This window comes from Lygodium microphyllum, chromosome 23, assembly GCF_053477565.2.
Source record: "Lygodium microphyllum isolate KBCC chromosome 23, Lygodium_microphyllum_v1.1.10, whole genome shotgun sequence".
Lineage (NCBI taxonomy): Eukaryota > Viridiplantae > Streptophyta > Polypodiopsida > Schizaeales > Lygodiaceae > Lygodium > Lygodium microphyllum.
The window spans coordinates 99,089,419-99,104,920 of record NC_141157.1 but is presented as its reverse complement, the minus strand read 5'-3'; positions in this window follow the sequence as shown (position 1 = coordinate 99,104,920).

The following is a 15,502-nucleotide window of genomic DNA, read 5'->3' as shown; positions in this document are numbered from 1 at the left end:
TTAGGATCTCATCGACCCCCCAATGAAGTAAGTAGTATTTACCTCACACGGAATAGTAAGCCTTATAATTGGTGCTTTTTTCTTAAAAAGTCAATCACCCCCATTTCATAATGCAATCATTGAGAAGGACTCCTATTGCACCTTTAATGCTTGATTGTTGTAACATTCACTATAGCAAATGACACTAGAATTTAATGGTTTAATGGGACTCCCTCATGTTTTCCATATGTCCACTCCCATCTCTATAGCTCCATTTTCAAATGGCCACTAAGCACACTTTCTTCTTTGTGAGCTTATTGTTGGAATGGCTAAAGGCTTGCTCATTCATGCACACTTACTCCATGGTAGCCTATGGTATCCCAACCAAAGCACATGCAACATGAACATGCACTATGAGCATGCAATGTAAATAATAGTACCCCCACAAGCTAGGTTGTTCATTGATGTTGCTGCCATGAGTAGTTCTGGCTACTTGTTGTATGTGTGCTACAATGAGTGGAAGCTTAAGTATTAATGGTACTTTGTTAATCTAGTTGCTTGTAATAGAGAGTAATAACTCAAATTTTGAACCCCCTTGAGCTCGTTGACTACTTAGTTTCATGCAAGTAACAAGCAGTGGAAGCCCCCTTTGGCTTCCAAGCATTCATTCAAAGCTACGTGCTATTGGGGATAAGCTGACTCCCTTGTTGATTACTTACTTTATTATTAATAAGAGATGTTCCAAGAAAAATCCACTCTCTTCTTCTTTTTCTTTTACTAAGGATTCCTATGGAGATGGTAGATTGAAATCGCACACCCTAGGATGTTTTACTATAGTGCATTAGTGGACCTGCTTCTATGATGATGATGATACCTCCCTCATACACTATCACTATGTAACTATGACTAGGAGGCAGCCCATTGTCATTCTGGTGAACCACAATTGTCATTACATGGTTTTGCTTCCCTAAGGTTGATAGCTCCTTTTCTCTTCAAAAACTTATTAAGAAACACTTCCTTATTGGTCTAAAATCATCCTACAACTACACTCATGACACTCCGGTTTGAATACTCCTAAACACCTTGATTACCTCTCTATGCCCCTATGAATGCAATTAAGGTAAAAATGTTTACTTATGGAAAGTATCAAGAATGAGATATTCAATTTGATATGGTGAAGGGGATGACAACCAGGTTGTGCCCTGACACCTGCAATATGCATCAATAGTAAGCTTCTAACCTTCTTCTTTTGTATGAATGAAGGTAACAAGTGCAACCTCTCCATGTCATTTTATGTATCATGTTCCATCAACATCCATTATAGGCTAGGCATTGTAGTTCATTTGTTCCAAACTCTTTTGTGTTGTTATATACTATGTGTGGCTCAACATCATGGAATAACAAGCATTAAAAAGGGTTGTATCTTGTATAGAATTCTTCTCTTTAGATTTTGACATGTGACACTATTGCCTTGTTATGACACACAAGCCCATGGGTATGGTGCTATGTGCAACCAAACCCTTTAAGTTTTCGTTAATTTTTTGTTGGTAACTCCTTTATAAACATTGTTATAGTCTATGGTATCAATCTTGTATGGATTTCAAAATTGTCCACAACTAGCTGGATAAAAATGCAAAAGCTAAGACCTAATAAATTGTTGCAAGTTATAATATGCCCTTTGACTCTTCTCCCATGAAGCTCAATGTGGTGTAATAATGATAATTCCATTTGCACTCACTGTTTTTCTTAATGCATTAAACCCTGTCATTTGTTTTAAAGATGAGGAATATTTGAGCATGTACCAATACTATAGCCTTAATTCTTGATGTTTGTTGGCTATAGCTCTAGCTCTAAATGGGCTTACACTCTTTTTTTATTTACATATGGCTTTTCATGTAAATGTTCTTAGAAAATGGTAACACATGTCCATATCTTGTGTCCTTTCATGAAATAAATGGATTGTACCCACAACACGTATGGCTACTAATATTAGCCTTTTGTCTTATGTCAACAATTTTTACCAAACAACATAAAGTACGCTGATTGTTTTGATACATTTCATAAACTCATTCATCATTACTTGAAGGACAGTTACATTATAGATATGGCCTCCATATTCTATGCTTATTGAAGGAAGTACTACTTTGCACCATTTACCTCAGTGTCTTCCTATCAAGATATATATATAGAAATAAACAATGTTTGTCTTCAAGGACCTAAAGAACGATGTCAACACTGCATTGAGTATCCAACAATGAAAACAATGGAACTAATGGTTTAGCATTCAACCTTTTGAAATATAATTAGTCCATAAAAATGGAGCTACTCTATCTATACTTTTCTACTAAACAAATTTTTAACAATTGGAAGTTGATTTGATTGCACATGTAGTGACTATCATTGCTGTGTATTGTCAGTAAATTGATTGCTTATTATGCATTCTCTATTCAATAAATTCATGTCAATAAATTAATGACTCACTTTTCTTCAAGTGTTGATGATGATCTAGCATGGCCATGAGACCATTTAGAGACCAATATTCCTAGTGTATCACTTAATGGGGTGATCAAAGCACTGTGATGGGAATATCTGGTACAGGCAGTATAAGTTATGAAGGGGGAAAGAAGTGTCTGCCAAGTGTAAGAGTATACACAAGAACCAAGGAGTTACACATAAATGAAGATGGATTGAGTTCTAAGAAGAGGAAGTGCATTAGCATTGTGTTATGTATTTATGTGTGTATCTAGGGACGCCTGGAAATGTTTTACTTGTGTGCAATGAGCATTGCATTCATTTGGGGTCATCCTCTCCCCTACAAGTCAAGGTTTAAGGTCTTTTCTTTCATTAAGAAAGACGAGAGAGGGAATTCTCTCACTAAGAAAGAAGAGAGACATGATCCTCTAGAAGTGAGGAGAGAAGTGATTTTCTCTTTCTAAGGTCTAAAACGACACAAGCTTTTGTGTGGAATTCAATCTTAAGGTTGAGGCCCAAGGCAATCTAATGAACTCTCCTTATCTATGACTCAAAGTGGTTGCATGGACCACAAGTTAAGAGTATAGTTTAAAAAGCTATTTTTTTGGAAAATCCATTTTTAAAATATCTCGCGATAGAAAAACGATCTCTAAAAATGGACCACGTGTGGGTTATCAAAAACAACGAGATCTACAACTTTCGTGTTGGACGTTTTTTCATCCAAACAACGCACAAAGAGATATCTCGAAATTAGTGCTACAGAGTGGAACAACCACATCTTGCATGAAGAACAACTCAACTCTCTCTCCAAGAAGAGAAGCTCTTGAAAGCCTATAAAGAGGAGGCTCTCTTTGGGTGTGAGAGAGGGGTGAAGGAAGCATCACTTTGCATGTATCCAAGAGGAGAAGAGAAGGTGCAAGTGATGCGAAAGCCCTGCTAAAATCAAGTGCTGCGGAAGCCCTGCTAAAATCAAGTTCCAAGAGGAGAAGAGAAGGTGCAAGTGCTGCAGAAGCTTTGCTGAAATCAAGTTCCAAGAGGAGAAGAGAAGGTGCAAGTGCTGCGGAAGCTCTGCTAAAATCAAGCTCCAAGAGGAGAGCCCTACACATATTGTGTAGGAGAGAAGGAGACTCAAAAAGGATCAAAAGGTGCCAACTTCTAAGTTGTGCAAGTGTTAGCCTGTTGTATACTGTGCAAGAAACCATGATCTTGTTTCCAAGATCTACAAGTAAGAACTGGCTTATGTGTAATGGAGGAGCTTGCTCCTTGTCAATAATATAACTCCACAAGGGGGGGACTGGCCCATCTTCTAGTCCCTAGTGTGTTGCCGATTTCTCTACCTCTCTCTCTCTCTACATTTTTCTTTTCTCTCATCTAATCTCCCTCTTTGCCAACATAATATTCGCCATATATATTTTAAGTATATAAGAAAGTCAAGCGTGTATCTCGGATTTTATAACATGTACCACGGGACTACTTCTATGTAGGGAGATGGTCCTCTCTAGTTCCACCTCCCACAAAACATAAATCCCATTTATTTATGTTGGCATGAGATGTGTGGTGGGTCTACTCTTTCTATATTCCTTGGCATTTAGTATTGTATACTTTCCATGGCACGCTCTATCAACCAAAAACATGGAATAAGCCATTCTTGATCAATAATTCATTGCTACAATACTACCTTCCTTTCCATGAATACATAGTGTCATATACTTCCATTGATGCTAATATTTCCATTTGTGGTGTATTGGCTTAATGATAATGTGCTGGCGTATTGAATACAATAGGCCTATCTAGAAATGGTGTCAATTTTTTTATGGCTTGTCTAGGTTCCTCCCCCTACAAATATCCAAGATGTCCCCAATCCCCCCAACCAAGTAATTAGTATTTACATCACATGGAATACTAGTTAGCCTTGTAATTGATGCTTTTTTTATTAAAGCTCAATCATCCCCCCTTTCATAATGCAGTCACATTGAGAAGGACTACTTCTTCACCTTTAATGATTGATTGTTTTAATGTTCATTAAAGCAATTGGCACTAGTTTTTGATGGTTCAATGGGACTCCCTCACATTTTCTATGTGTCCAATCTCATCTCTATAGCTTCATTTTCAAATCCAATGATCATGCATTCTTCTTTGTGAGCTTGTTGAAATGGCTAAGCTATTGTTCACTCATGCGCACTTACTCCATGGTAGCCTGACATATCCCAATCAAAGCAGCCCGCTCCTACTACGAATGAACTTTGATGAAATGGATGAAGAAAGTTCTCTACTGTTGTAATGCCCTATTCTAGATATCAAAGACACTTCACAAATCAATCCAAAAATCCTCTTCCAAGTTTCTTCCCATAAGCATTGATTGCTCCCCTTTTTGCCTTGACTTGAGAGCTTCCTCTAACCACAAGAAGCATGCCTCTCCTCTCCCTTTCTTCCCCATGTTGGTTTAGCAATAAGGCACTTGTTTCCTATCCTGATTGTGCCTATTTTTTTGGTGCTTTCCTTTCCAAGATATCATGTTCCTTTTGCTCCCCAAAGTAGCCTAAATACTCTTGTTCAAAGTTCCCTTTGGTCTCTAATACAAGGTCTCATGCATATCCTCCCACAAACTTGAATAATCACTTGATATGTGATCTTGTCCTTTTCTTTTCATGACATAGTAAACACTTGTAATTTTATATGTAGATAAGATATTAAAGTGATTGATCTTCTCATAAATCTCATACACTTATCTTGCATGTATACCACTAAGTTCATTGAGAAGTGGTTCTTCCTATGGTTTCAACTCCTAGATATATAATTGTACAACATCCAAACCCTCCAAACTTGCATATTCTCCAACATGGGTTAGTGTATCAATCATTTGCATGTTTGGAGGCCTCATCATCCATCTCCATGTCGTCATTGTTTTCCTCTTTTGAACTATTATGAGTAGTACATGTCTCCAGCTTCTGTATCTCATATGCATCATACTTTCATCTCTTAAAGAGCTTGATCAAATTTTTCGCAATAGGAATTTTCAATGTTGTCCCATCTAACTTACTAACAGAATAGATAGCATTGTCATATATGTTTCTCACAGCATACAAACCAAACCACCACTTAAAGACCTTCCAAATAGCACTATGTTGATTCTCTAAACTACTTCACAAATCAACACCCAATCACCTTCTTGTATTTGTCTTGGCTTGAGTCTGTGCTTCTTGTCAAACCTTTTCTTATTCTAAAACCTCCCAAAATCTTGAAACTACTACCTCAATATCCTCTAGTCTCCTCTCCAACTATATAATGCATATAACAAGCAGTTCCTCTCTACTCAACCCTTTTTGCCAAGGTAACACACTCCATGTATAGCAACCACCTCCTCAATCTACATAATAGGATTTTGACCATATATCAACTCAAGAGGCATAAAACCTGTCAGTGCATTGTGTATTGTCATCTCAACCTATAGTGCATACGACAACATCTATGGCCACTTCTTTATCTTACCTCTACTTGACTTTACTAAGGCCTTAATGATAGGTGGGTGTTCCCTCTCACTCTTTCCATTACCTTTGGGATTGTAAGCTAAAGTTAACGCCAAAACCATGAGAAGAACTCATGAGCCTCATCTACATCTAGTTCTCCTCTATCAATAGTAAACTTGCCAACACATCCATATTGACAAAATACCTCTTCCAAGAGAAACCAACATATAGCATGTGTAGTCTTACTACTTAGAGCCCTTGCCTCCACTTGATTTTTCAAAAGCTCACATGCAAGCATGAGATATCTCATTTGCTAGAGTCATATAGGCATAGTGACTAGATCTACCACCCATTTGTAATAATGAAGAGACAAAGGATAGGTTGGTTACAACCCATCTCGATGTTTCACAACTGAGTACATTTGGTAGGTACTGCATGACTCCACATGTGTAATATTCTTGTACATCCCTTGCCACCAATATATTTCCCTGATATTCTCAAGTGTGCCCCAAACATCTCTATGACCAACCCATAGACTCTCATGGAACTCCTACATTACCCACAACTAAGTAGCTTTATCAAACCAATGACTCGCATTGGAGCCCCTTTCTTCTTCTTCGCATGTTTCCAAAGATATCCATCTTTTCAAGAAGAATCCATATGCCTTTCTTTTAATCCTTTTGTGCTCCTCTTTTGGTCACTTCCATTTCTTGGATAGTGTGCTGAGATACAACCCTATTTTCAACCATTCCCTTGCATATAAGTCCCTCAAAAACACCTCCATGGCTGACACATAACATCTATAATGTTTTCTTTCTGTTATCCAAGCTTTGTCAATTTCTAAATACAATTTATTTGCTACTAAATTCATTGTTATAGTAGCACTCCTAGTTAGCCTACCTATTGTACTTACTGTATTTGATGTTGTCCATGCATTTATAATAGGTTTACTTGCATTAATGACATCTGTACATGCAATTACAACAACTTCCATTCTAGTTCCTAGAGGAAAACATGCATTTTTAGTAGCAAATTCACCTCCTCTTCATCTTCCGTCATTCCCTTTTCATCCTCAAAGCGTGCTTTTGATAACATGTCGGCAACTGTATTGCCACCCCTTGCAATGTGATACAACTCAAGATTATATGTATTTATGTATGCAATGCACCATAGCATGGCAATATCCAAAGTTGTACAATTAGCAATCATCTCCAATAACGGTAAGCAATCCATTTATATAACCATAGGTGCACAAATAAAGTACTCTTGATCACACGTTTACAACCCCCTATAACTCTCTTTTCACTTATGGGTACCTTATTTGCCTCTCATTCAGCACCTTCACACAAAATATGATAGCATATCTATTGCCCTCTTCATCATCCTATCCAATCACCTATCGGGCTTATGTCAACTGTAAGGATAATGGGTCTCTATTTCAAATAGTCTAGCTCCCTTAAAGTTGGTATAGACTTTAACAACCTCTTCAACTTCTTTAGAGCTTTAATGTGTATCTTTTCCCAATGGAGCTTTTGCCTTTCCTCAATAGTTGATAAAGTTCATTAGCCGCATACACAAAGTGACGAATCCATATGAGATAAAAAACACATGCACCTAAAAACCTCTTGACCCCTGACATACTAGAGCAAGTATTTTGCAACCTGTCAATACCATCAATCTTTGTCAATGAAGGCTTCCTACCATAGGATCCAGACATGTGACCTACATTCACAATCAGCAATATGCCTAGCAACAAACAACCTACAACCATTTTCACTTAACTCCTCATTCTTTTTCATCCAATTGCATAACCCTTAATCAACACATCATTAAGAAACAACATAGTAAGCTGCAGTATGTAGTCTCTCAAAAACCTTATTCATCACATTCATCATATGGGCTACAAAGTTTGTAGCCCCTTGTGGAAGGGTACACATCCAAACTAATCCCAATGGCATATTCATGGTAGTGATATCTCTACTTTCCATTGCAAATTGGAACTGATCATAACTTGAGTACAAATCCCACAATGAATAAATAGCCCTTCCAACAAATGCCTTTGCAAACTCATCTACTACAGGCCATGCACCAACATTCTATATTGTTACTTTATTGACCAGTTGCATATCTTGAATGAGCTGCAATGCACCATTTTCTTTGGCATAGTAAACTAACAATTTGAATATGAAGTTGAAGATGGCTCCAAAATTTTCATCTTGATCTTATAATTTAATAACTCTATTAATTTAGGGTAATATGCTCAAGGTATGGAAATTGGCCTCAAATTCCATGGAACATCCGGCACTATAAAAATCACAATTGGGGTCATAACACTCGGATCAACAAATTTAATTTCAACAAGCTAAAATGTGAAAGCCTTCCCATGCTTTTGATAACATCTTCATAAAATAATTCCTTTCTACTAGCAAGAGAAGCCCATCACACCCAACCTTCAATTCTTTAAATCTCTGTGTAATACCAACACCCATTGGATCTCTCAGACTTGGTTGTTTTGACACTGTTTTATACATCTCATCGCTGCTAGGGGATAAAGGCATAGCAATTGGCATAACCTTTTTGTCAACTATTTTGTACTTTGTCTCCACAAGTGCTTCAGACCATTCTTGCTGAAATTTACACTCTTACTAAGAAAATTCCCCAAATTTTCTTTTATGACTTCAAACATATCTAAGGTTCATACATGTATGGCATAATTTTCAGCCATCTTTTTTGCATTAGTTATTGTTATAATTTTAGCCATAGTGTCTACAAAGATCACCCCATCAAACAACCCTAAAATGCATTCATCTACAACCCTCTAAAGCATATTGCTCAACAACATCTAACTATTCTTACCTGCTCTCAAATTCTCACAACAATGCAATGGATACTGCGGAACTCCCCAAAAATCCATTTTTGATGCATGGAATCACAAATAAGCTTATACATTATGCCCATTGAACCGCTTTATCTCATGCTCAATTGGCTACAAAGCATTTATGACCGCAAAATCATGCTTATTTGCGTTGAGTCATTGTTGTTGTTGCTACCACTATTGCTACAATAGCAATAACACTTGCCTCATATCATCACTAGACCTTGCACAAGAACAAAAACCCATTTGCATCACTCATGCTTGCAATCCTTCTGATGGCCTTCATGTCGCGCCCAACAAATATTGATGTATATAAGGTCCAAGGCCTTAACCCTAGGGGTTTTTGTCAAAAGGGTTGCAGATAGTAAAGATAGAAAATATTAAGAAAAACAATTGATTACATAATTCTAAAATCAAAACACACTATATGAAGCCAAATCAAAGCTCTTCAATTAATGACATGTACATATTGCAAATACGAGATGATTACATGGAAGTCAAGTGGACAAATAGAATGGATTCTGCATGGATTCACGCACATGAAATGATAAGGTTTTCATAAATTTTTTACATAAAATGATAGACCTTCACGTAGAGAAATGCTTAAATTAACCAATAAAAATCACGATTTGCATCTGCATAAAAATTAAACACACGAAATGTTAGTTTTTGTTCATAGGATGCAATTGCACCAATGGATAGAAACCTAGACTTTCATATACGCAAGTCACATGAGATCCAGTGCATTAGGAATAAGTATTCGTTGCCAAGTATGAAGAGAGTTAGAGGTCGTTTAGGATGTACTAATATATTAAACGCACCATGTGCATGATGGGTAAGTTTGATTGGAGAATTCTGCATAGTACCGCACTAAGAGAGATGGAAGGGATGATGCATCTAGACTGTATCCTGAAGGCCTAAGTGAAAAGACTTGCGTCGCCAAGTGTGTTAACTTTACTTGGTTAGAGAGAGATGAGTAAAGAACTGGAAAAATAAAAGGCTCGTGGATGGGTTGCGAATAAGGCTTGTCTGTTGCCTTGGTTGACCAGTCAATGCTTTGAGTTAGGACTAAGTTACCACAAGGAAACGCCCAAGGGGAAAAGAAGCAGACCGAATCAAGTGGAACTGTTAATGTCTCAACACCTGCGAATCAAAATCAGGAAGGGGAGACTTACATACTAGGGTAAGGACGTCCTAGTGGACTCAATGCGCAACAACATTTAGGGGTTAGATAGGTAAACTATCTAGGGAAAATTTCCTATGAAGACCTAGCCAATGCTAAGGTCGTTGGAAAGGGTGGATCACCATTCCATAACTCAAAAAGCACGAGAAAAATTGGCATTCGACTATGTAGATTCTTGTTCCTTACAAGCAAAGGCATACTTAGGGAAAACCCCAATTCCCAAGGTATCGGATCTTGCCGGTTGCAATTGACCTAAGGAAGAATGATGAGGGTATTCAGGAAAGGAACTTCACCTTAATAGGAATGTTGTACAAACCACCAAACTTTCTATGTTTGAAACAATAGGACAATGTTAGCCTTGATCAAATTAGGATCAAGGGGAAGACCACTTAGATCATTTAAAGGATCTAGAAGGAATTGACCTTGCAAAGCCCTAACCCAAGGGGAAGAGCGGACTTTATGGTAGTTGATTTATGCTAAGCATGTTACTTGGAACTGTTGAAATGGTTTTACGAAGGTTAATCTTGTTGAAGATGGAAAAAGTGATGGCTAGGCAGAGTGGTTACATGTTGGATTAGGAAAGGATGTTTTCCTAGTTAAAGGATGTTATGCTGGTTGTTTCAGCTTGATTGTTTTTGAAAGGATACTTAAGGAGTGGTTGTGGTTTTGGAAATGATTATATTTTCATGGCGGGAACTATAAGGATAAATTGCCATGAGAACAAAAGGGATGTTTTCCCTAGTAAATGTCATTAGGCTGGTTGCTTCAGCTGTGGATGATTTCCTAAAGCGATAATTAAGGATGGTGCTAACTACCCCCGCCAAATACCAAACCCTAACCAAGGGGGTTATGAATCCGCGAGGGGAATGTGGACCGAACCCGCTGCGAGAGGTCTCTTCGTAGAAATTACTTGGCGTAGGAGGACACCTGCATGCCAGGGGGCTCTGGCCGTAAATCCCAATGCCTCTAGACCCTACACAAGTGTTTTACGTGACTCGAGATGGGATCTCGAGGCCTTGATACTAGTTACAAGGTAGAATCTTGGTAGGATAAACCTTTGGGTTTTTATTGTCGGGAGACAGAAGGATTTTCTTTCTGTAGAGGCAAAAAGGGACACTTAATTCTCATGTATGGGTGGGAGACAAACATTAATCTGAAGATAAGTGAAGAAAGTGTTTGATCTTGTTATCTTGTATTCGTGTTTGTGCCCTAAATTACATAAAGGAACCTGTGATTAATGGGTTAATTAAGGAAACTGCTTTGATGTGTCAAACATAATGTGGTAGGTAATTAGTTAATTAAAACAACCCCCGAGGGAAGCGTGGTGGATGTGACCAATGGGTATATCCTATGGAAGGGTAGTCTCGGTTAGCTGAGAGCTTTCCTCAATGGAATTTATTTGATGCGAATGTTAGATAGACAAGGACCTTAGAACTTATAAATTAAAAACCTGATTCATACCGTTTTATGGGATCAGAATGTGACTATGCCCTACGGGCAAAGAGGTCGAGCAATGCATCCCTCTAGTTTCCCATTCTCTTTGAACCAAGTGCGGTATGAGTCTGCTTTGGCCCAATTGTGTCTGCGCAAAGTAGAGTAGTTGTAGACCGATGCTAGAAGGCTGTTAGGAAGACCCGATTACAAGGAACGCGGACTTCAGGTCGATCCTAGTGGGAACGACCGGATAAGTTTTGTTGCGAGGTAGACTCGAGAGACCCTAGTTAGCAAACCCCATGTCATTCCTTGGGAGTGCTGGGCGGCGTCTTCTAGATACATCTCTTGATGGACTGCTAAGACGTGTCCCGTGATTTGAGGAGCAGACACGTTACAGTTGGTATCAGAGCAAAACTTTATAATGATACGTGATTGATTAATGTTCGATTCATAGACATATCCTAAACAGAAATAACATAAGTGGTATGGCTTGATTGTCAGGCACCTTCTGCACCCACGAATGCTGACATGCAAGAGAAGAAATTTCTTCTCAAGAAAATTAAGGCACCCGAGTTTGATGGCAAGGGAAGGACTATTCAAGCTGACGCCAAGATCTGGATTGAGTCCATGGAGGACTATTTTGAGGCAGCAGGAACTGCACCTGCTAACCAAGCCATGCTCGCCAAACTTAAGCTTACAGGCAAAGCGAGACTTTGGTGGAAACAGTGGTGTAGAGACCAAGTGATCTCAGAGGGGACAGTTACTTGGGATAAGCTTAAGAAAGCTGTGCGAGGGAGGTATCTGCCACCTGCCTACCGCACACAAAAGATGAATGAATTCTATGACTCGAAGCAGCTAGGATTATCCCTTGAAGCGTATTATTTGAAGTTTGTTTCACTCCTAAATTATGCACCCCCAATGGATATGACACAACAGGTGTCAAAATTCTGTGTTGGGTTGAGTCCACCCATAAACACTCGATTGGAATCAATGCGCCCAACGGACTTGCAAGACGCATTATTCCGAGCGAATCCAATTGTCCAAGAACTTAAATCGGGAAATTGTAGCAAAGATGACTATGGAGATCATGATAAGAGATGCCATACGTGCGGAGAGATAGGGCACATCCGTAGGAGATGTCCCTACCGTCAATGCTTCCATTGTAATGAGCTAGGACACATTCAAGCAAACTACCCTGATCTAAGTCCAAAAGACATTGAGCCTCCAAGAAAACGAAGCTACACAGATGCAGTCTACGGATATATAGGCAAATCAGATGAAGGCGAAGATCTAGAGCCCACTAAACCTTATTAGGAGGACTAAAATTCCTAGAAGCTTAATCAACATGTAACACAATTGAGAATAAATTCTACTCTTGTACCTATGGTCAATTCAAATAATATGAGTGCACTACTTGAAACATTAAGAGTAGTGTAGCAGATGCATGGTGGGTCTTAACCCACAAGTCATAAGCCCCATTAGTGCTTGTATTCCCCAGTTTCTCTCGAGATGAGGACATCTCGATTCCTCTAAGGGGAAGAGGATGTAGCATCCCCCGCGTGCCCTCGTGCCTTCCCCATGTGAATCACCCCCCTTTTAAATTTTTAATTTTTTCAAATATTTTTTTATCCCTCTCTCTCTCCCCGCCGACAACATGTCGGGGAGAGAGAGAGAGGAAGTGAAGTGAGAGAAGGGGGCATGCAGTCCCCCCAGATGGCGGGGAGTGCCGTCTCCTCCCCCCCATAAGCCATCTCCCCTCCCCCCCTCCACCTTAAAAAGGCCGCAAGCCCTCCCCCCCTCAGGCTGGACAAGTGCCCCCCCTCCGTGCTGGTAAGCAGCAGCCCCCTCCCTTTTTCGTCATCTGCAACGAAACCCCTCCCTCGATCAGCGTGGAGGGAAAGAGAAGAGAGAGAGAGAGAGAAGAGAGAAGGATAAGAAGAAGAAAAAGAAGAGGGAGGGAGAGAAGGAGAAGAAGAAGAAGAAGAAGAGGGAGAGAGAAAGAGAAGAAGAAGGAGAAGAAGAGGGAGAGAGAGAAGAAGAAGAAGAAGAAGAAGAAGAAGAAGAAGAGGGAGAGAGAGAGGAGAGAAGGACAAGAAGAAGAAGAAGAAGAGGAAGGGAGAGAAATAAGGAGAAGAAGAGGGAGAGAGAGGAGAAGAAGAAGGAGAAGAAGAGGAAGGGAGAAGAAGAAGAAGAAGAAGAGAGAGAGAGGAAGGGAGAGAGAGAAGGAGAAGAAGAGGGAGAGAGAGGAGAAGAAGAAGATGATGAGAAAGAAGAGAACTTGAAGAGAAATTGGAAGGCCGAGCACGAAGACTCGTTTGTGACCATCGAGAAATCAAGGACACTCAGGGTTACGCGGACGCATGAGACCGAAAGTCCATGGATGGCTCGTGACACCTAGCAAGACGACATTGACTACCCACTCGAAAAGGGTGTCCTCTAACCTCCCCACTATTCTTATTGCTTATTGTTCATGGTTTTTCTTTCATACTTAAAGTGCATGATTATGAAAAGTCAAGTGCATGAGTTGCATGAAATATTGACTAGCCTAGTACATGAAATATTGTTGCACAAAATATTGCAAATACGAGATGATTGCATGGGAGTCAAGTGGACAAATAGAGTGGATTCTGCATGGATTCACACACATGAAATGATAAGGTTTTCATAAATTTTTTACATAAAATGATAGACCTTTGCGTAGAGCAATGCTTAAATTAACCAATAAAAATCACGATTTGCATTTGCATAAAAATTAAATACACGAAATGTTAGTTTCCATTCATAGGATGCAATTGCACCAATGGATAGAAACCTAGACTTTTATATACGCAAGTCACATGAGATCCAGTGCATTAGGAATAAGTATTCGTTGCCAGGTATGAAGAGAGTTAAAGGTTGTTTAGGATGTACTAATATATTAAATACACCATGTGCATGATGGGTAAGTTTGATTGGAGAATTTTGCATAGTACCACACTAAGAGAGATGGAAGGGACGCATGCATCTAGACTGTATCCTAAAGGCCTAAGTGAAAAGTCTTGCGTCGCCAAGTGTGTTAACTTTACTTGGTTAGAGAGAGATGGAGTAAAGAACTGGAAGAATAAAAGGCTCGTGGATGGGTTGCGAATAAGGCTTCTCCATTGCCTTGGTTGACTAGTCAATGCTTTGAGTTAGAACTAAATTACGACAAGGAAACGCCCAAGGGGAAAAGAAGCATACTGAATCAAGTGGAACTGTTAATGTCTCAACACCTGCGAATCAAAATCAGGAAGGGGAGACTTATATACTAGGGTAAGGACGTCCTAGTGGACTCAATGCGCAACAGCATTTAGGGGTTAGATAGGTAAACTATCTAGGGAAAAATTCCTATAAGGACCTAGTCAATGCTAAGGTCGTTGGAAAGGGCGGATCACCAGTCCATAAGTCGAAAAGCATGAGTTGAATTGGCATTCGACTATGTAGATTCTTGTTCCTTACAAGCAAAGGCGTACTTAGGGAAAACCCCAATTCCCAAGGTATCGGATCTTGCCGGTTGCAATCGACCTAAGGAAGAATGATGAGGGTATTCAGGAAAGGAACTTCACCTTAACAGGAATGTTGTACAAACCACCAAACTTGTCTTTGTTTGAAACAATAGGACAATGCTAGCCTTGATCAAATCAGGATCAAGGGGAAGACCACTTAGATCATTTAAAGGATCTAGAAGGAATTGACCTTGTGAAGCCCTAACCCAAGGGGAAGAGCGGACTTTATGGTAGTTGATTTCTGCTAAGCATGTTGCTTGGAACTGTTGAAATGGTTTTACGAAGGTTAATCTTGTTGAAGATGGAAAAAGTGATGGCTAGGCAGAGTGGTTACTTGTTGGATTAGGAAAGGATGTTTTCCTAGTTAAAGGATGTTATGCTGGTTGTTTCAGCTTGATTGTTTTTGAAAGGATACTTAAGGAGTGGTTGTGGTTTTGGAAATGATTATATTTTCATGGCGGGAACTATAAGGATAAATTGCCATGAGAACAAAAGGGATGTTTTCCCTAGTAAACATTATTAGGCTGGTTGCTTCAGCTGTGGATGATTTCCTAAAGGGATAATTAAG